This window comes from Hylobates moloch, unplaced genomic scaffold, assembly GCF_009828535.3.
Source record: "Hylobates moloch isolate HMO894 unplaced genomic scaffold, HMol_V3 SCAFFOLD_4, whole genome shotgun sequence".
Taxonomy (NCBI): domain Eukaryota; kingdom Metazoa; phylum Chordata; class Mammalia; order Primates; family Hylobatidae; genus Hylobates; species Hylobates moloch.
Window position 1 is genome coordinate 120403905 of NW_026652279.1, and position 23357 is coordinate 120427261.

At 38.0% G+C, this 23357-nt stretch overlaps 1 long non-coding RNA gene across 2 annotated transcripts in view; it reads left to right on the forward strand.

Moving 5' to 3' along the window:
• LOC131383400 (uncharacterized) overlaps positions 1–23357 on the forward strand; it is a 317539-nt gene that overhangs the window by 245004 nt on the left and 49178 nt on the right. Inside the window, exons 4-5 of one of the 2 annotated variants that reach the window (XR_009213390.1) lie at positions 6696–6788; positions 22249–22651. This is a non-coding gene — a long non-coding RNA (uncharacterized LOC131383400). Of the gene's footprint in view, positions 1–6695; positions 6789–22248; positions 22652–23357 lie in introns of those variants that run through there. The other variant, XR_009213391.1, reaches the window with a different exon arrangement.

Here is a 23357-nt window from a genome sequence, read left to right on the forward strand (position 1 = left end):
AAGAAAGCTATCAGCACTGAACATTCTCAACATATTCAGTCATCCAGGCCAACATGGTCTATAAATGTAATAATTTGCCTAAGTCATGAAATAAAACATTTTTTTCTAAAATAATTTACATGTATACCTGATTAGATCAAAGGAGAATTCATGAGAAATTGTGTAGGATATCAAGGGTCTTGTAATGGTTAATATTGAGTGTCAACTTGATTGGATTGAAGGATACAAAGTATTTTTGGGGGATATGTTATAAGGGTGTTGCCAAAGGACATTAACATTTGAGTCACTGGACTGGGAGAGGCAGACCCGCCCCCAATCTAGGTGGGCACCATCTAATCAACTGCTGGCATAAAAGCAGGCAAGGAAAGAACAGACTTGCTGAGTCTTCTGGCCTCTATCTTTCCCCTGTGCTGGATGCTTCCTGCCCTCGAACATCAGACTCCAAGTTCTTCAGCTTTTGGACTCTTGGACTCACATTGATTTGCCAGTGGTTCTTGGGCCTTTAGCCACAGATGGAAGGCTGTACTATCAGCTTCCCTACTTTTGAGGTTTTGGGACTTGGACTGGCTTCCTTGCTCTTCAGCATGCAGATGGCCTATTGTGGGACTTCACCTTGTGATCTTGTGAGTCAATACTCCTTAATAAACTTCCCTTCACATATTCATCTATCCAATTAGTTCTTTCCCCTTAGAAAACCCAGACCAATACAGGCCTATACAATTGTGTGGTAGATTCAGCAATAGTATGACTAGAACAAGTGAAAATGCTGTAATCAAGAAAACTATTAAACATTTTCATGGAGAAAAGACAGAATTCAAAGCTTCTGACTTCTTTTGGGGTTGGAGTGGCAACACAAAATATCATGGCCAAGAGATAAACAAAGACAATAAACCAGTAGATGATTCAAGAAAAGAGGAGATGAGAATGACTGGAGAAGCCTGGGAGAGTGCAGGACAGGACTATCAGAACGATAGGGAAAGAAGCTCATGTGCCTTTGGGACAAGTGTATGCCCACTGTGTTAAAGACTCTTGCACAGACATTTAAGCCCGATGCAGGAGACGCAAGTATATTAGTGACTCTCTTTATAAGAAGACAAGTAAAGGGTGGTTTGATTTTTCTCTCTTTTTAAAAAATTTCTTAAGTAATGCATTACAAATACGGTTTCAAGGAAAGAACACCAAGCCAGAAGCAGAATTGAGAATACAGTTCCTTCTAGCTCCAACGTAAATGTCAAGGTCCCACGTGATTCAAAGCAATTCACTTAATATTTTAATTTCCTCATCTAGAAAACAGAATAACATCTACCTTGCCTACATCACAAGAATGTTGTGAAGATCAAATAAGACAATGAATACTAAAGTACTTTGAAAAGTAAAAAGCATTAAATAAATATTATTAAAAATATTTTTCAAAACTCAGTCATGTAGCATACATTTATGACAGTTATAGGTCTCAGAAAAGCATCTTTTAATAGGCTTTCCTAACTGTTGCCATTAAAATTTCAAAAGCCTAAAATTTTCTTTACTTTGCTCATGATTGGGGCACTTTAGTAACCATTGAACTAAAACATATAATATATAAAAATATATCAACTTAATGGCACTAGAAATTTTTTTCTAAAATATGATCCAGTGATTTCTGTCAGTTTGATATTGTAAAAAATGAGGATAATATTTTCTAATATTTCCTGACATTGTTTCCTTCTCATAAGTACATCCCTGGAAATGCTATCTTGGAAGGAGAAAATATGACACAGAAAATATTCCTGAAGACAAAAAAATAAAGTAGGAGTTTTTGCAAGGGTAGAGGGCAAAAGAAGAAAGATAAAAAGACAGATGCTAATCTCATTCTCTGCCCACCTCACATGCTTGAGTAGAAAGTTTCTAGATAGTCTAGAAAGTTCTAGATAGTTTAGGAGGAAGGTAATCCAACGAGCTTAGGTCCCTATAAGGGATCTTATGCCCTACTGGGAAAACATCTTCTAGAAGGCCTCCTGTCACCATGTACTAGCCACTGCATAGAATCGGTGGCATGAGAGGAATAGAGAAAGGATGATCTGGGACTAGTGCTACAGAAATTCCTCACCTTCCATGGGGTTTGATATTCCCAGTGGAGGCATCGGAAGTAGCTGAGAGGTCAGAACTAGCCTGCCTACTGTAGGGACACTGAGGTAAATATCATAATGAACCCATGTCAGGGTGGAGAAGAAAAGCCTAAAGCCTAAGTCAGCAAGTGTAGAACTTGGTTAAGCCTCAAAGGAGTCAGAGAAACAAGGCAAGCCTAGGAGAGGCCAACTCAGCCCAGGAAGTACTCCAAATGTCACCAGCTTTCCTAACTCTGTCGGAAATGACAACAGGATGCCTGATGAGCAGCTGCAACAAAAGCCTTGTCACAGAGACCAGCAAGGAATCAAAAGGGGCTCACAAGGGCCTGTGTGAGAGCTAAGCTCCTGACCCTCACACTGAGAAAGGGCTCAGCAGTCTCCCCCTCGAGCCCACACAGTATCTTGGGAATTTGCAAAGAAAGAAACATCTCTGAAATAGAGATGAGCTCTGTAACCTCAATATTTATCCAAAAGGAGAGAGGCTTAAGCCAGAAGAGACTGAAATACATTAACTTAGTAAGTTTACATATTATCTAACACCCTGTGGATACAGGTTATGAGAAAGTTCAAATCAGTTACAGAGGAATTTTTGTACATCTGAGTGTAGTGTATAAATTTGCAAACTTACCACTTTCCAAACCTATTTCACATATACATTTTAAAAGAAGTATCACATTTCAGACCCACAAAGAATTTAGCCATTCAACATGAGCAAACATAATTTGCATAAATTTCTGCCTTACTGTGGAATGGCAGATTCTGACATGAATTCATATGTGTAACACAGTACATTATATGTGACAAGTATCAAGAGCACAGGGCAAATGTCTTCAGGCAATAGTGCCCTCCATTTTCCAATGAGATGTGAACCCTGTAAACCAAAGGGCAGTGGAGGTGCAGCCCATATACTTATCTTCCAGTTCACAGACTTTTTCAGCGCAGTAATATAGTTACAAGCCCTTTTAAGTAGAAATTTTGAATTAGAATTCCAATTAAGCCTTGAGAAGAACCTCGCATTAGGACAATATCAATAGGGAATAATTTAGGACTTAACTTCTTTTTTTTACTCCGTTCCAGATTTATTCTTTATGAGATGTAAATATCAGAAACGTGGAATACTGAACAGATTTTTGAAAACCTGAAGCAAAAGAGAGCATGTATTAAAAATGGAAAAAAATGTCCAATTCTGGCATCAGAAAATCATATTAGTAATCTTGTTACTAATCTTGTATTAGTAACCTTGTTATACTTACAATTAAAACATTTTATCTTCAGAAGCTCATAGGAAAAAAAGAAGTAATACTGGCTCATCTTTTAGGAAAAATTTTTGTGTTTAAATTCTTAGAAGATATTACTTCAGAAGCTAACCTAGAATGTGTATGTCTATAGACAATAACAATAACACAATAAAACAAGTACAAACAAAGTCTAGAGTTTCTGGTTGATCAGTGGTCTTAGTCCACAAGAACCAATAGTTGCTTTCGTTGATTTTTTTTCATGAATAATTTCAACAATTTCAAATTTCAATGCTATTGACATTTGTTATAAAACCTAAAGGTTTATTCAACTAAAGGCAAGATGTCAAATGTTCCTGTGATAGTAACCATCTGTACCTTCCCTCAAGTGACTTCATGTTTTCCTGAGGTCCAGCTGTAATTATAAGATTTTCAGAAGTGGAAAGAGTCTTAGAGAAGATATAACAGCTAGAAATCTCCAAATAGTAATAAAATTTTTGATTTATAAAATATACATTTCCATTCCCTATAGCAATGGATGGATTATGGCTAATACTTAGCTAACACAGCTACTCACAAACTCTGTGTGATAAACACTAAATAATAATCACTTGATTCATTTATTTTCCCCCTGAAAATTTTGAAGCATCCAGTATTCACCTTTTGGGGCAATTGCTCTGAAACCAGTGACATAATTGGTTCCTTGATTTTCAGTTACAAAAGCCAGTTATTAAATGAAGATGGAATTTCAGTTGCCAGTATTATACTTCTATAGATTTTGTATATTTGAGGGAATTGCTAGTAATTTTGTGGCATACATTTGTAAAAGTCATTCTTTATTTTTCTTATATGTGTGACATTCAAAAAAATAAGAAAGCTTGAACTTGCCTGTTCCTTCAGCTAGGGAGTAGCCACTTTTGAAATAGGTGCTAGCTATGAATGAATTTTAAGAGTTAGTGAAAAGGTTGAAGAAAAACACATAGCTAAATTGAATAGAAAATATTGGGTCAGACATAAATGATCATGCTTGCTTTACACATTTGCTTACGCTTGCACTAGTTCTGGCTTCTATCGTACATCTCAAGTTACTTCAGAAGTAGCCAAAGTATATTGAGAATAAATTTCCAGTAGCTCAGGATAAACTGTATCCAGGCTGGATACTTTAAATATTTTAATTTTTTTGAAAATTCATGTATGGTAAGTCACATTCACACTCCAAAATTTATAGTCCCTAAGTTGCAGTAATTCCTGCTTTGGCTGCTGACTTACAGCCCTGACAATTCCATTTTTTTTTTTTTTTAATATCATGAAACTTAACACTGCTGGCTCTGGCAGGAAGGTAAGACCCACAGTTATTTTCTCTTCCAAATTTAGTATTCACAAACTAGATTGATTAAAAAATTGCTATGGATGTGACTTATCACGTATGGTACTGCCTTCTGACTAGCAAAGAAACTTAAATACTAGAAAATATCAACAGCATGATTACATATAGAAGAGAAAAGAGATGATACTCATTTATCCTTTTGAAAGCCATATTTAGCTATGCAACATTATCAGCAAAGTACAGACGAGGTATCTCTGGAGGGTCACTCCATTTTACTTTGTTTAATTTAGAGCAGCAGTCTCCCATCATGGTCATTTCCAATCTCTAGGGCTGGTGATCACATGAGAGATAAGATTACACACCTTTTAGGGAGTGTAAAAGGAAAAACATAAAAAGAGCATATTTTTGTTTTCATATATCAAGGAGTTTACTTGGTAATTAATACTTTCTATAAATATTCATATTCCAAAAACTATTTCTTTTGGGTCTAACTTCATACGCTGGGACTTTTTGAGCTATAAAAGTGTGATAAAAATGGCCAGTGTATGAGGAATTCTGTTTTGTTTTGTGTTGCTATTGTTGTTAGTCTTAATCATTGGAACATAGTAGAGTACAGGATGACTGGTTAAAATCGGACATTTCTTTCTTATAATAAGCTCACTTTATGCCCCTGAGGAAATAAGTTTTAAAAATCCTTGTTCTCTCCATTTGTTAAATAGGTATGAAAGTAACCATCAATTTCAACAGTATGTGAGGTATATTTTAATTGGTTTATGTAGATGAACTTTGAGATGTCATCTTAGAATCTTCTATGGAAGTATCAAGTAAGATGACATGTTTATAATTCCAAAGTTATATTTCATCTTTTGTTGTATTTCAATAACTATTAAAAAGTAGAGGTCTAAAGCAATGGTTTTCAAACTTGAATGAGTATGAAAATCATGTAGAAACCTTGTTAGAACACGTAATTCTTGGCCTGTCCTTAGAGTTTCTGATTCAGAAACGAACATTCTGAATAGAAACTAACATTCTTAGATGAATTTACATTTTAATTTGCAGACTAGCTTTGTTTTGTGAACACACATAAAAATAGTAACTATAAAATATATAAAATGTGGCTATAGAATAAGATAAACATTTTTATCTCTCTGCTTATTTCTATGTCAATTTTTGAGACCTTTGCTAAGAAGTGGTTCGGACCACAGGAAAAAAAAAATCATACAGCCTGGGTTACTTAGATGAATTACATGCTTAGCAAGAGAGATGTCTGGCAAGCTATCAACATTAGATCATTGTACCATAAACTGTATTTTCTCCAGCACACAATAGCTAGTAGTCCAGCTAACTCAATAAAAACAATATTAACGCTGTTACATTACCAGACAATCACATTCCCATTAGCAACAGCCTCTGTGAAAGGTATTCCCAAGTTGGAAGTTAGCCAGACTCCTTCAGACAATCTCAACTTACAACACAATGTAATTTGGAAATGGCCATATGGCAATAAATATGGCTGCAAAATACTGCACAAGCTCTTGCTCAGCCTTCTTATGTGACAGAGAGAACTGAGCATCTAGAGATTGCCTTAATGGTAGTCTGTCTTTATATATATATGGAACATATTAGCATAATCTTTGGCCCAATAGCCACAGAAAAATAAACATTCTTTCTGAAATTGAATAAACAAACATTTTATCACTCGAGTCAGTTTTAATACACAAATCCTTGCCTGTGCTCACGAAGATATAAGCAGTAGGGAAAATGGAGAGGATTACAAATAGTGTTTCTTATATTGTACAATCAGCCACATTTTCTTCCATGGAAGAGATTGTTTACACACCATTTTCTTGTATTTGGTGAATGAAAAAAATGAATGCTGAAAAGATTAAAGCAAAAATATTTAAAGCCTGTTAGAATCTACAGTGAGATCTGTTCCGATTTTTTGCTACCCTGTGTCTATCAGGTAGGCAACTGTAGTGGTCTACAGTCATCATAAGAACTACCTTTTCTATTCTCTTGCCTTTTTAGCATTATCCTTCAAGCAAGTATCCACCTGCCCAGACAATCAACCTGACTTTCTATGACTTCTCAATAAATGAAGCTCACTCCACTAACCCAAAGGTACTGTCAGTCGAAAATATCAATATGAAAGCTTGAATTGCACATTTTATGATCAGCCAACTGTACTTAGGCAATAGCCATATTTAGAAGAGAGCCATTTTCTTGTCTTTTATAATTATGTTCTACTTCGCCCTCACCAACATTAGAACACTATCGTTTTGCATATTAAATGCCGCATGGTCAAAAATGCAGCAGAATAAATTGGTGACTCTCTTTCAACCCACAGAAATCTCCAGAAAACAGCATAAATATTTTTAAAATGTCTTCCTAAAAATGTAGCTGAAAAATACAAAATTGGCAAGTATGTATTCTAGGCCATTAGCCCTATGCTAATTCTCACTAATGTTTCTCCTTATTAAGACAGTTATTTTCCAGATGGGTTTATAGCAGAGATCGCCTACTTTGTTGGTGGGAAGATAGGGAAACACCACCCAATATTTTTCAGCCCTTTGTAAGGGCAAGCTAGATTTTACTACACATTTTTCTACCCATTTACCTGGTGAATGTGACAGGTTATCAGATACTTCCCTCAAGATAGAACATTCTGATTCAGTAAGATTGGATGCATATTAAGTAAGATGGTGGTATTTTAATTTGCGTTTCCTTCTTTACCTAAGTCAATTTTTAAAATGTCTGTCTTTCCATAACAAATGAGACTTAAGCAGAAGCTAAATCATTAGCAAAGCAAACCACAATATGGCTAATACTGTATTTTCTACCATCTTAAATGTGAACTGGTTCAGTTCTCACTACATCAGTTGAAAATACCAACTCAAAATTACTTCAGGCAGTGTTACTGCCCCCACTGAAACTCAGCTGTTATTTCCTACCTATCATAATACTAACTTTAGAAAATTACCCTTTGGTCTCAATGAAAGCATAGAAGGAGAGATAATTTTCCAACCATGTCACGAGTATAACACATGTATAAGATATTAGATGAAATTAGCTATGTGTGGTCACAATGCAGTTCTGATATAATGAAATGAATACTAAACTTGTAATCAGAAGACATTGGTTTGTGACTAGGATCTATTCCTTGCTATTTATGGAAGTCTCATAATTTCCCCGAGCTTCAGTCCTCATAATAAAAGGAAAAAGGTGAACATAATAATGCCTTCTTCATAATATGGTTATGGGCATCAAAAAAAGATAATGTATTTTAAAATACCTTTGAACTATAAAATGTCCATCTATGTAAACATTAAGTTTTCCTGCCCCACTCTCCCCATCTCACTTTCCCCCTGTTGTCACAAAAAAATGGTCCCCTAGACAATCTCAACATTCAATTCATGGCTTCAGCTACTGGCTCCCATATTTCCATTTCTCATTTAAAATTCTATCCCATTCAAAACCAACTGCCTACCACACATCTATATTCTATAGTCATCTCAAGCTCCTCGAAAGCCATGTGTCAAAATCAAAATCCACCCCTTCTCTTCTTAATACCTGCCCATTTTCTTACATTTCTTGGTGACTAGAACCACCATCCATTACTATCCAATTTTCCCTACATTGCTAATGCTAGGTCATGAGTACTGACCAGTTTGATATTTTTGCCTCAAACACTGTTGTCACTGTTGAAATTCAAATCCTCACCTCATCTCTTGTGTTACTAACAGATTTCCTTGTCTCAGTCTCCTCATTCCACTTTATCCTTGATGGTGCTGTCAAAACGCTCTCATTAAGCACATATCTGCCTAGGTTATTCCTTGCTTGAAATCCCTCATTAACTGTTCATCATCTTGAGGGTAAAATACAAATTCCTTCTTGCAGACTTTCAGATCTAGCTTCCTTCTAGAGCTTCCTGTCCCCTCCAGCTCTTTACCATTCACACCCCAATGTCCAGTCATGCTGAAACTAAAAGCTCTCCCAATGCATCTCATAGCTCCACTAAGCTGTTCCTTTCCACTGGCCCCTCCCATTCCCTAAGAGTTCTCCATACTCATTTTTTGCCTTTTTTTTTTTTTTTTTTTTTTGAGACAGGGTCTCACTCTGTGGTCCAGGCTGGAGTGCAGTGGTGCAGTCAGTCTGCTGCAGCCTCAAGCCCCCAGGCTCAAGCAATCCTCCCACCTCAGCCTCCTGAGTAGCTGCGACTGCAGGCACATGACATCACACCTATTTGTTTTTGTTTTGTTTTGTTTTTTGTAGAGGTGGAGTTTCGACATGTTGCCCAGGCTAGTCTCGAGCTCCTAATCCCAAGCTTTCCACCTTGCCTGAGATCAGGAGTTCAAGACCAGCCCAGGCAGTATGTGGCCTATTCTTGTAAAAATGTGGCCTGTTAATGCGGCCTATAATAATGTGGCCTATTATTCTTGAGGAAACATTAAGTAGATGCTCTTCCAAGAAATTTGCCTCAGACTGAGGTCTGTGCTGCCAGGTCACCCTCCTCACCCTATGATATGGTTAAGCTTTGTGCCCCACTCATATCCCATGTTGAATTGTAATCCCCATAGTCTCCATTTGTTGAGGGATGGATCTGGTGGGAGATGATTGGATCATAGGGGTGGTTTTCCCAATTCTGTTCTCATGATAGTGAGGGAGTTCTCATGAGATCTGATGGTTTTATAAGGGGCTCTTCTCTCTTTGCTTCCTTCACATTCTCTCCTCTCTCAACCGCTGCCATGTAAAACATGCCTGCTTCTCCTTTGGCTTCTGCAATGATTGTAAGTTTCCTGAGGCCTCCCCAGCCCTGCAGAACTGTGAGTCAATTAAACCTCTTTTCTTTATAAATCACCCAGCTTTGGGTTTTTCTTCATAGCAGTGTGAAAATGGATGAATACAGCAAATTGATATCACAAAGAATGGGGTACTGCTATAAAGATACCCAAAAATATGGAAACAACTTTGGAACTGGACAATAGGCAGAGGTTGGGGAATAGTTTAGAGGATTCAAAAGAAGACAGGAAAATGTGGAAAAGTTTGGAACTTCCTAGAGACTTGGAGGGCTCCGAAGACAGGAAGATGTGGGAAAGTTTGGAACTTCCTAGACACTTGTTGAATGACTTTGACCAAAATGCCGATAGTGATAACAACAATGAAGTCCAGGCTGAGATGGTCTCAGATGGAGATGAGGAACTTGTTGGGAACTGGAATAATGGTGACTATTGCAATGCTTTAGCAAAGAGACTGGTGCCATTTTGCCCCTGCCCTAGAGATCTGTGGAACTTTGAATGTGAGAGAGAATTTAGAGCATCTGGTGGAATAAATTTCTAAGATGCTCAAGAGGTGACCTGGTGCTTTCAGTTTATGCATTCACAAAGAGGTGGTTTGAAATTGGAACTTATGTCTAAAAGGGAAGGAGAGCACAAAGATTTGGAAAATTTGCAGGCTGAAGATGCAATAGAAAAGAAGAACCCGTTTTCTGGGGAGAAATTCAAGTCTGCTGCAGAAATATGCATAAGTAACAAGGAGACAAATGTAAATTGCCAAGACAATGGGGAAAATGTCTCCAGGGCATGTCACAGACTTTCAAGGCAGCCCCTCCTATCACAGGCCCATAGGCGTCGGAGGGAAAAATGGTTTCATGGACTGGGTCCAGGTGGGGAACTTGGTGCCTTGTGTCCCAGCCATCCACCTGTGGCTAAAAGAGGCCAAGCTACAGCTCAGGCTATTGCTTCAGAGGGTGCAAGCCCCATACCTTGGCAGCTTCTGCATGATGTTGGGCCTGCGAGTATGCAAAAGGCAAGAACTGAGGTTTGGGAATCACTGCCTAGATTTTAGAGGATGTATGGAAATGCCTGGGTGTTCAGGCAAAAGTCTGTGCACAGGTGGAACCCTCATGGAAAGCCTCTGCTAGGGCAGTGTGGAAGGGAAATGTGGGGTGGGAGCCCCCACACAGAGTCCCCACTGGGACACTGCCAAGTGGAGCTTTGAGAAGAGGGCCACCATCCTCCAGACCCCAGAATGGTAGATCCACTGACAACTTGCGCTGTACGCCTGGAAAAGCCACAGACACTCAACACCAGCCTGTGAAAGCAGCCAGGAGGGGGCCTGTACCCTGCAAAGCCACAGGGGAGAAGTTGCCCAAGACTATGCAAGCCCACCTCTTGCATCAGCAATGACCTGGATGTGAAACATGGAGTCAAAGGAGATCATGTTGGAGCTTTAAGATCTAATGACTGTCCTGTTGGATTTCAGACTTGCATGAAGCCTGTGGGCCACTTTGTTTTGGCCAATTTCTCCCTTTCTGAAAAGAAGTATTCACCCAATGCTTGTACCCCCATTGCATCTACGAAGTAACTAACTTGCTTTTGATTTTACAGGCTCCTAGGCGGAAGGGAATTGCCTTGTCTTAGATAAGATCTTGGATTTGGACTTTTGGATTAATCCTGGAGTAAGACTTTAGGGGACTATTGCGAAGACATGATTGTGTTTTGAAATGTGAGGACATGAGATTTGGGAGGGGCCAAGAATGAAATGATATGGTTACACTTTGTATCCCTACCCAAATCTCATCTTGAATCGTAATCCCCATCGATCCCAAGTGTGAAGGGATGAACCTGGTGGGAGGTGATTGGGTCAAGGGGGTTGTTTCCCCCATGTTGTTCTCATGACAGTGAGTTCATTCTCATGAGATCTGATGGTTTTACCAGGGGTTCTTCCCCTTCACTCTCTGCTCACTCCATCCTGCCGCCCTATGAAGAAAGTGCCTACTTCTCCTTGTCTTCTGCCAGGACTGCAAGTTTCCTGAGGCCTTCTCCAGTCATGCAGAACTGTGAGTCAATTAAACCGCTTTCCTTTATACATCACCCAGTGTCAGGTATTTCTTCACAGCAGTGTGAAAACAGATTAATATACCCACTTATCATTCATGATGCACTCAAAGTGTTTCAATTATTAGCTTATTTTTCTCTCAATTAAAATGTGAGCACCAATTTTTCTTTTAATATCTAATTTACTAGTGTTAATTATGTTGCCCAGAATATTATAGATATTCAATATATTATTGCTGAAAAGTAAATTTTCCCTAGTCATTTGTCTTTCTTATTCTTTAATTTAATTTTTGTTAAAAAGTTACTAAAATGTTATAAGAACTAAATTAATGATACCTGATCTACCTGCAGAAATGCTACTTACTTGCCTTCATATATACCAAAACAAAATCTTTCTTACCAATACAAATCTCATATATGCACGGAGTTAGGAATTCCAATTCAGGAAAGTAAGTGGAATTCTTATCCCATTCTATCATAATAATTCCAGTTGTAGAAACATTATCTGATTTCCAGAACACTGAAATGAAGATTACCAAAAACTTTGCCTCATTCCAAGCTGCACTAAAGGTTGAGAGGGTGTTTCTCCAGAGAAGGGTGACTCAATGTACTAAAATTGAATCTGACCTTGGAGATTTCTTTGATTTGTAAGAACATTTATCTTTTACCTATTAATTTTGCAAGTTTAAATGGTAGTAACTGTAAAGTGTGGTAAAGTTTCTCTTTTTAAAAAAGATGATATATTTCACAGTAAAGTGTGTCTATCTTGCTTCACCCGTTTTCCAGATTTCTATACCAAAAAACATTCTAATTTTTGTTTTGTTTTCTTTGGGTTAATATAAATGGTGACAATCTCTAACTCATTGTTTAGGAAAAGGAGGACACTGTCATAAGGAAGATGATTTTAATAAGTAACTCCCTTATTCCAAAAAATGATGTTCCAAAGAAATAAAGTAAGGAAGAGGAAACCAGATAGTATGGAGAATCCTTCTTTAATGTAGACAAATAAAGCAGCCAGACAGAAACAGGAAAGCAAAACATAATTAAGGTGGCCCACAAATTATATTTCAGTTGACATAAACAACTTGAGGTCAAGACTCAAATTTACTGATTGTTTTCTATAAATAATTTTCCTTATGTTTCTTTCTCCTTTTTCATCCTGTGACCACACAAATCTCACCCTAAACACATTCTCCTATAAAATTCTGCCCCTCCAATGAAAAACAAATCTGTTTATGTAACAAATCCAATTTGTTGTCCTTAAAGATTCTTTGAAAAAAGAAAAAGTTTGCTTTACATTCCCACTCACTCTCTGAGAAAAACAGAAGTGTCTTAAATAAATTCGTTCACTTTCATCATATATGTTCAGGGCTTTGTGTTCATGTACAAAGCTAACCTCCACAATAACACTTATTTTGCAGTAATAAAAGGACAACATGGAATATGAAGTTTTTTCAATGACATCTTTTAGGGAAAGTGTAGTAGAACTGAATTTGGTAAAAAAAACTTCCTCCAAATATTCTTGGGCACTCCCATCATTAAACTTTTTATTAAATCCCCTGTTAATTAAGCAATAGTCAACTGCTAGATAGAAAATTTCTCATGTGCTAAAATAACCACCCAAACAATTTTCTGGTTAATAGTCAAAATGCCCTTGGAGATGCCTTGTTGATACTACTATTTTCATTTAAAGATGGAGGGGGTAATGAGCCTGACTAAAAAATACTCAGAATCTTCAATCCCCAATTTCTTAGATAAAGAAGTAATTCTCTCAGCAGCCTCTGAAAAATAAACTAAATAGAATTGACACAATCAAGAAAGAGTAGTGCATATATTTCAATACGTAATGTGTCTGTAACATTTATCTGTTTGTCACTAATAAAACTAAAAAAGTAAAAATATTCACAAAATAAATAAACCTCAGCCATAGATTTACATTAAACCCTTTTGTTTTTACACTGACAATTATTTATGTATACATTAATTCACTGTCTTAATAGGTTCAGGTGTTTGTATTCATGCATAAAACTATGTTAATTGAGGTTTGAAATCACTATATTTGATAATGTGGACCTTTGAAGTTTCTGTGATACATATTATTATAAGCTTTAATTTTCTAAGACTAAAATCTTTACAGCATGACCTCAGAGAGATCTTGCAACACATCTTAATGACGGCAAGGGTAAAGGTAGTATCTTTCAGAAATGGGGGAAAAAAAGGAAAGAGTAGGATAGCCCTAATTATTCAGATCTCTTTGAAGATAATGGCTAAGCCTATTAATTGCTTTTAAAATAAAGCAAATTTGTGGAGAGAGAAAAAGTGTGACACATCATGTAAACAGATACTCTCACTTTTTGACACTGGTGTTATAACCCCAAATACATGGATACTCTTTGGATTGGAATAAAGGGCACAGCATTACACAGAAATCTAAATCCCTCATGAGATAGTAATTTACTAGGGATTAATTAAATTCTAAGAAACATAAAACCCTGCTTATTTACAGACTAGATCTGAACTAAAATGAGGTTTGGGGTTTTTTCTCGTTTTATTGGTTGGTTTGGTTTTAGGAAAGAGAGAGAAAGAGAAAAAGAAAAAAAAGAATGAAAGAAACAAAGAAAGAAAGATCCAACCAAATGTGTTAGGAACTAATCTAAAACTGTTTTTCTTGAAAAACAACCATTTCCTTTGAATAATGATAAATATCAATAATTTTCTTTCCTTTTCAATGAAAAATTAGCACATTCACAATTTTCTTTAAATTTCCATGCAGTACCCATAAACATGTATATATTTATATTGTACTTTCTTGAGGAGGTACTTAGTCTACCACTATGCTTCCACATCTCATTCTTTTATTTCTTTTATTTTTCTTGTCTCTATTTTAAATTTTGTTCTTCTTTTTTTTTTTAACTTGTTTATTTGTCCATCTCCCTGCCCCAGGAATGTACAGACTACAAATGTAGCATTACATCCAGCATCTTAAATTCTGTATCCCCAAGGGCCTATTATGTGCAAGGCACAGTAGTAATGCAGTGAATGATTTAAATCTCCTTTTACCCTATTCACTTTCTGATTTCAAACCTGTCTTTTGTGATGATATCACGATGATTTTCTGCATGAAATTAAATATGCTTTTAATGTCCTAATGTGCACTCAGATATACAAACCAAAGTTCTTGAATTCTTTTCATTCTTGGTGTTTTTCCTTTATGAAATTTCCTCTGTAGGGCCTGGAATGAAATTCATTGGCTGTGACAGGCTCTAATAACAACACCAGCCCTCTTCCAACAGCAGCAACCAGGCTGACCACTTCGGGAGGGACATATGTGCCGTCATGCAGGGAAGATTTCTTCCTAACCTTCCACTACAATCAATACAGAGAAATAGGCAGGGCTGCTAACATCAGGCTCCATTAAGATGACTCTTTCTACCCTCCTGATCTGTAGACCCCAAGACAAGTGTGAAGAAAAAAAGAGAATAAGAGAAGATGGATGAGAGAAAATAAGATTGAGGAAAGGGGGCGTGGTAGCTTTTCCCTAAACCATCAATTGCCAAGGTTACTTTTGGCAGCGAGAAAAAGAGAAACGGGCAGAATGTGCCTGTCTGAAGCTTTTGTACTTCTGCCCAGACTGTGGGGAAAATGATGGGATTAAATAAAAATGCCAGCGATAACAAAAAGGAAATCTTCCCAATAGTTTTCCTTGCCTGAAGGATGAACTGCTTGAAGCTATGACCTCCCTGCCTGTCTCAATGAGGTCAAGAAACTGACTGTCAGTCCTACAATTGTGATTAATGATGTTCCCACTGGTGACATATTTCTAACCACAGTCTCTGGAGTGCAGCAAGACTCAGTTGCCTTGTGGTGTGTTGAGTCATTGCTCTGGCAAAAGATCTGTTTGCTACAGCAACAGGCTTAGCTTTCAACAAGGCATCCTCTTGATTCTTTGCTGCAACATCCTATCATGAAAGAACAGAGAGCCCAGTACAAAGAAGGACTGCTAAGAAGGATGAAACATTCATTTAAAAAAAAGCTTTTGTACTGAATGGCAAAATGCAGCATAATGAATAATTAAACAATTAATAATGTAATCCTCTTAAAAGCACACAGCCACTATGGGAGAAGATTAAGTGTTTAACAGTTTCCAGTATAAGGCAAATGGTAAGGAGGAGCCTTTCTTCCCCACTTTTTAGGGTAATGGAATTGAAAGCACATTTCCGGATTTTAATTAAATACTATTAAATTTTCAGTATTAAGCCGGCAACAACAGTGCTGCAATATGGAAGGATTATTAAATACAAAGGTAAGTACACAGTAGCAAGACATTAACATTTCTTGGTTCTGTTTTTATAAAAAGAGGTTACTTGAACGGGTGCATTCTACTTCTAAGCTACTATGGTGCACATCACCAAACATCAAGCTAAATGCTAATCTGTGTAAGTGACTATAAGATTGAGATTTAGATTAATGTACTTCAATGACAGTCCAATCGCGGGAAAAAAAAAAAACTAGAAAAACAACATAGAATACTTGCAGAGGTTTGCAACAAAGTAATTGATACATCCAAAGTCTATTCAACAATTAATATTCTCTATGACACAGCACCTGGGCTGCTACAATTATATTTGCACTAATTCCTAAAGTATCATAGGTATGGGTTGCCTTAACTCTGTCCCTAGAAGCAGAACATGACAGAAGGGTTAAGAAAGTTCTTCCGGCCGGGCGCGGTGGCTCAAGCCTGTAATCCCAGCACTTTGGGAGGCCGAGGCGGGCGGATCACGAGGTCAGGAGATCGAGACCATCCTGGCTAACACGGTGAAACCCCGTCTCTACTAAAAATACAAAAAAATTAGCCGGGCGTGTTGGCGGGCGCCTGTAGTCCCAGCTACTCGGGAGGCTGAGGCAGGAGAATGGCGTGAACCCGGGAGGTGGAGCTTGCAGTGAGCCGAGATCACACCACTGCACTCCAGCCTGGGCGACAGAGAGAGACTCCGTCTCAAAAAAAAAAAAAAAAAAAAAAAAAAGTTCTTCCAGGTGAAACAGTGAGGCAGTGAAGGAGACACCAAAGGTGTGATTTCAAATGAACCTCAGCTAGCCTGATCATGCAGAGCCTTCGGGAGCATACATTAGGCCACAGAGTTTGCACTGGTAAGGGACTCCAGCAGCCCAAAGTCACCCTTTGAAGAAGGAGGAGGACATATAGAAACAGTGCTGGGCAGTATAAAGAATTCCAGGGATCCAAGCAGAGCACCAGCAGTATCTCTACAGAGTTATAGTAAAGAAAGATTCTGAGGCTGGGCATGGTGGCTCAGACCTGTAATCCCAGCACTTTGGGAGGCCAAAGTAGGAAGATCACTTGAAGCTAGGAATTCAAGACAGCCTGGGCAAGTTAAGGAGACCCTGTCTCTACAAAAAAATAAAAACAAATTATCTGGGGGTGTTGATATGCACCTGTAGTCCCAGCTACTCGAGAGACTGAGGCTGGAGGATTGCTTGAGCGTAGGCGTTCAAGGCTGCAGTGAGCTATAATTGTGCCACTGCACTCCAGCCTGGGTGACAGAGCAAGATCCTGTTTTTTAAAAAAATAAAGAAAAAGAATAAAAACCTCAAATTAATTCAGGAACAGAAAACTAAATACTGCATATTCTCACTTATAAGTGGGAGCTAAATATTGAGTACAAATGGACATAAAGATGGGAACAATAGACACTGGGGACTCCTAGAGGGGAAAGGGTGAGAGCGGGGCAAGGGCTAAAAAACTTCCTATTGGGTATTATGCTCACTAGCTGGATAACAGGGTCATTTGTACACCAAGCCTCAGGGACATGCAACTTACCCATGTAATAAACCTGCACATGTGCCCCCTGAATCTAAAATAAAAGTTGAAAAAAAATGAAAGATCTTTACTTATAATTATTCTTGAACTCATTTAGCTGTATAGTTGACTACAGTTTAAGTTAAAAATGCCGATTAGGCCCAGCACTCTGCATGATCAGGCTAGATGAGGTTCATTTGAAATCACACCCTTGTTTGGTGTCGTCTTCTTCCACTCCCTCACTGTTGCTCCCGGAGGAACTTCCTTAATCCTTCTCTCATGTTCTGTTTCTAGGGACACCGAGTTAAGAGAACACATTCCTGTGATACTTTAGGAATTACTGCAAATGTAATCAGAGGACCACAGGTGCTATGTTACAGAAAATATTCTGTTTGCCTCCACTCCCCATAGCTAGCACATACATGAAAATTTATCCCCAGACCCAAACGGGGCTTCAAGCAGAAGCAATTTTTGGAACTACAGGTTGTCTCTCCCTCATTCAAAATACTTGTGGACAGAAGTGTTTGGACTTTGAATGCTTTTGGATTTTGGAATATTTGTACATACATAATGAGATATCTGGGGCTTGGGGCCCTAGTTTAAACATAAAATTCATTTATGTTTCACATACACCTTATATTCATGGCCTAAAGGTAATTTTATACAATATTGTAAATAATTTTGCGCATGAAACGAAGTTGTGTAAAGTAGTTATGTGTGGAATTTTTCAGTTGTGGCATCATGTTGGTGCTCAAAAAGTCTTGGATTTTGGAGCATTTCAGATTTTGGATTTGCAGATTGGGGATGTTCAAGCTGTTTTGCCTGACCCTATAGAAGCTGGGCTTAAGTAACCTTACGTCCTGTTCTGAGAACTAAGATACATGCCTGAAGCTCGACCCCACCTGCACTCCTGTAACGTTTCCCCTTTGTTTAGGATTCCAAACAAACATCTGAGTGTTGCTTAGATCTCAGTCCTGCTAAGAAAAGAGATTATGTTTCACTCTTGCCATTCCTCCTCTGAACTTTGACTCTCAATCCAGACTTAAGACCGTAATTACCACTTCCCATTTGGTTACTTCCCTTGAAGTCTCGGGATGTGCTCCACATATAAGTTACTGAGAATCCATCATCCAAAATTGTTGCTGCTTTCTGCTGTTATGGCCTCCAGCTTTTGATTCCACATTTCAAATTCCCTTTCCTTCTGTCTCTGTAGGTGGAGCTGTATGGGTCTCTTCAGATGACAGATTTTCCTTTTGTGTCTTACCTAGTAGCAGTGATCCGGGCCCTATATAACTACATCTTAGAAGTTAATACCTGTTATGGTTCTAAAGACACCTGATTAGAAAAAATAATAATAATACACTCTTGAAGTTATTCAATAAGCAATTATAGGGGGAGAAGGAGATCCAAATGAAAAAAAATTCATAAAGTACTCCAATATAAAAGGATAGCTTAGATACTTGAAACAATGTTTGCTGTTTAAATTTTCACTCTAGGGAGTAATTCCTCAGACTACACCAGACTTGGAAGAGAAGTTGACCTGGAAATGAAAAGTAGCACTCATGATATGCAAATTTTAACCATAGAACATAATGGCAACTTACATTATTTAACCTTGAAGATGTGGACACATAAACAAAGGCCAAGGATCAGGTGAAAGCCTGAGCCAAGTAAACTAATCACAGTTAATTTTAAAATAATGTTTAAAAAGCACAGCTCAACTAATTGGTATTACTTGGTTTGTTGGCAATAATAAAAAGACAGTTAAATTTTATATTTAAACACATTTTAACATATAAAACACAGCTTTTGGAACTGCCTGGGAATATTTCATATTTTTTGTTTGTTTTATTATTTATTATTGTATTTTAAGTTTTAGGGTACATGTGCACAATGTGCAGGTTTGTTACATATGTATCCATGTGCCATGTTGGTGTGCTGCACCCATTAACTCGTCATTTAGCATTAGGTGTATCTCCTAATGCTGTCCCTCCCCCCTCCCCCCGCCCCACAACAGGCCCTGGAGTGTGATATTCCCCTTCCTGTGTCCATGTGTTCTCATTGTTCAGTTCCCACCTATTAGTGAGAATATGCGGTGTTTGGTCTTTTGTCCTTGCTATAGTTTACTGAGAATGATGATTTCCAGTTTCATCCATGTCCCTACAAAGGACATGAACTCATCATTTTTCATGGCTGCATAGTATTCCATGGTGTATATGTGCCACATTTTCTTAATCCAGTCTATTGTTGTTGGACATTTGGGTTGGTTCCAAGTCTTTGCTATTGTGAATAGTGCCGCAATAAACATACGTGTGCATGTGTCTTTATAGCAGCATGATTTATAGTCTTTTGGGTATATACCCAGTAATGGGATGGCTGAGTCAAATGGTATTTCTAGTTCTAGATCCCTGAGGAATCGCCACACTGACTTCCACAATTGTTGAACTAGTTTACGGTCCCACCAACAGTGTAAAAGTGTTCCTATTTCTCCACATCCTCTCCAGCACCTGTTGTTTCCTGACTTTTTAATGATGGCCATTCTAACTGGTGTGAGATGGTTATCTCATTGTGGTTTTGATTTGCATTTCTCTGATGGCCAGTGATGATGAGCATTTTTTCATGTGTTTTTTGGCTGCATAAATGTCTTCTTTTGAGAAGCATCTGTTCATATCCTTTGCCCACTTTTTGATGGGGTTGTTTGTTTTTTTCTTGTAAATTTGTTTGAGTTCATTGTAGATTCTGGATATTAGCCCTTTGTCAGATGAGTAGGTTGCAAAAATTTTCTCCCATTTTGTAGGATGCCTGTTCACTCTGATGGTAGTTTCTTTTGCTGTGCAGAAGCTCTTGAGTTTAATTAGATCTCATTTGTCAATTTTGGCTTTTGTTGCCATTGCTTTTGGTGTTTTAGACATGAAGTCCTTGCCCATGCCTATGTCCTGAATGGTAATGCCTAGGTTTTCTTCTAGGATTTTTATGGTTTTAGGTCTAACACATAAGTCTTTAATCCATCTTGAATTAATTTTTGTATAAGGCGTAAGGAAGGGATCCAGTTTCAGCTTTCTACATATGGCTAGCCAGTTTTCCCAGCACCATTTATTAAATAGGGAATCCTTTCCCCATTTCTTGTTTTTGTCAGGTTTGTCAAAGATCAGATAGTTGTAGATATGCGGCATTATTTCTGAGGGCTCTGTTCTGTTCCATTGATCTATATCTCTGTTGTGGTACCAGTACCATGCTGTTTTGATTACTGTAGCCTTGTAGTATAGTTTGAAGTCAGGTAGCTTGATTCCTCCAGCTTTGTTCTTTTGGTTTAGGATCGACTTGGTGATGCGGGCTCTTTTTTGGTTCCATATGAACTTTAAAGTAGTTTTTTCCAATTCTGTGAAGAAAGTCATTGGTATCTTGATGGGGCTGGCATTGAATCTATAAATTACCTTGGGCAGTATGGCCATTTTCACAATATTGATTCTTCCAACCCATGAGCATGGAATGTTCTTCCATTTGTTTGTATCCTCTTTTATTTCATTGAGCAGTGGTTTGTAGTTCTCCTTGAAGAGGTCCTTCACATCCCTTGTAAGTTGGATTCCTAGGTATTTTATTCTCTTTGAAGCAATTGTGAATGGGAGTTCACTCACGATTTGGCTCTCTGTTTGTCTGTTATTGGTGTATAAGAATGCTTGTGATTTTTGTACATTGATTTTGTATCCTGAGACTTTGCTGAATTTGCTTATCAGCTTAAGGAGATTTTGGGCTGAGACAAAGGGGTTTTCTGGATATACAATCATGTCATCTGCCAACAGGGACAATTTGACTTCCTCTTTTCCTAATTGAATACCCTTTATTTCCTTCTCCTGCCTAATTGCCCTGGCCAGAACTTCCAACACTATGTTGAATAGGAGTGGTGAGAGAGGGCATCCCTGTCTTGTGCCAGTTTTCAAAGGGAATGATCAACAAAATTGATAGACCGCTAGCAAGACTAATAAAGCAGAAAAGAGAGAAGAATCAAATAGATGGAATAAAAAATGATAAAGGGGATATCACTACCGATCCCACAGAAATACAAACTACCATCAGAGAATACTACAAACACCTCTATGCAAATAAACTAGAAAATCTAGAAGAAATGGATAAATTCCTCGACACGTGCACCCTCCCAAGACTAAACCAGGAAGAAGTTGAATCTCTGAATAGACCAATAACAGGCTCTGAAATTGTGGCAATAATCAATAGCTTACCAACCAAAGAGAGTCCAGGACCAGATGGATTCACAGCCGAATTCTACCAGAGGTACAAGGAGGAACTGGTACCATTCCTTCTGAAACGATTCCAATCAATAGAAAAAGAGGGAATCCTCCCTAACTCATTTTATGAGGCCAGCATCATCCTGATACCAAAGCCGGGCAGAGACACAACCAAAAAAGAGAATTTTAGACCAATATCCTTGATGAACATTTATGCAAAAATCCTCAATAAAATACTGGCAAACCAAATCCAGCAGCACATCAAAAAGCTTATCCACCATGATCAAGTGGGCTTCATCCCTGGGATGCAAGGCTGGTTCAACATACGCAAATCAATAAATGTAATCCAGCATATAAACAGAACCAAGGACAAAAACCACATGATTATCTCAATAGATGCAGAAAAGGCCTTTGACAAAATTCAACAACCGTTCATGCTAAAAACTCTCAATAAATTAGGTATTGATGGGACGTATCTCAAAATAATAAGAGCTATCTTTGACACACGCACAGCCAATATCATACTGAATGGGCAAAAACTGGAATCATACTTGTTTTTAAAAGTTCATCCTAAAGTAAGGTCCATAGATCTTACATTTTCCTTCTCCACCAGGTAGGGCAGGGTTGCTTCATATCATCAGTACACAGTTCAAGTCCAATAAATTAAGGCAAAATCTTGTTTTCAGCAGGTATTTGAGGTCCAGAAGATGATGGGCAAGATGAAAAACCTGATCAACTGAAGAAAAAAAGAATCAGAAGTACAGCCAGGACCAGATGCTGAAGAAGATCAATTTGATGTGGATTCATAGACTCTATGGGATAAATCAGGCAACAAAGCCAGTGGAAATTAAGAAGCAGGCAGAAGCAGAGCCAGGAGGTACACAGCTGATTTAGCATCTTTATAGCTATGAGTTTTCTTTTAAGCTCATTCCCCTCTAAGATACATCTATTGGTTTTGAAGTTACTGCTCCCTGAGACCAATCTCAATGGCGTTCTTGAACTTGAAATAAAAAAGATCTGCATCCTCCTTCCAGCTCTGACATGTATTAGCTGCATAAACCTAGACAAAATATTTATATTATTTGAATTATAATGGGCAACATAATATCTCACTCAGAAATATTATGAAGATTAAATAAAATATTGAGTGTCAGCTACATGGCACACTGTAGGCTCTTCATGATGTTATTCCCTCCCTGTGCATTCATGCTTACAACACCCCTGAAGCCCTCTGGAATGGAAAGTATCCAGGTTTCCTGTTGTGGTGATAGGGGAAAATGGTCATATGATAGAGGTGTTATTACACTGGTGGAAAGTGTGATGCCAGGTAAGCCACTTAAAGATGCAACCCGCTCCTAACTTAGCAGGTACGGAGACCAGCTTCAGTGCCAGCGAAGTTTAATACCCACTCCCATGAGCATGGGACCCAGCAGGGTCAAAGGTAAGATGAGTTCCTCTAAGTCGGGGTGAAGGAGAACTCATGCTATACAAAGCTTATGTGGAGAAGACTAGGAGCAGGAGATACAAAGTGTGCAAGTCAATCATGACTGTTAATAATAAGCATATATATATACACGCACACACACATATAGATATGAAAGTAAGCACCTGCCATGTGCCAGAATTTGTGCTGGGAGTTTTACATCTCATTCATTCTCGTTAATTCCTGCACAGTAAGTATAAATATTGCCATTTTATAGATGGGGACATTGATCTTCAAAGAGGTAAAATAACTTGTCCAAATTACACAGCCAGCAAGTAATAGTAACGAGTCTGTTCAACTCTGTATCCTTGGATC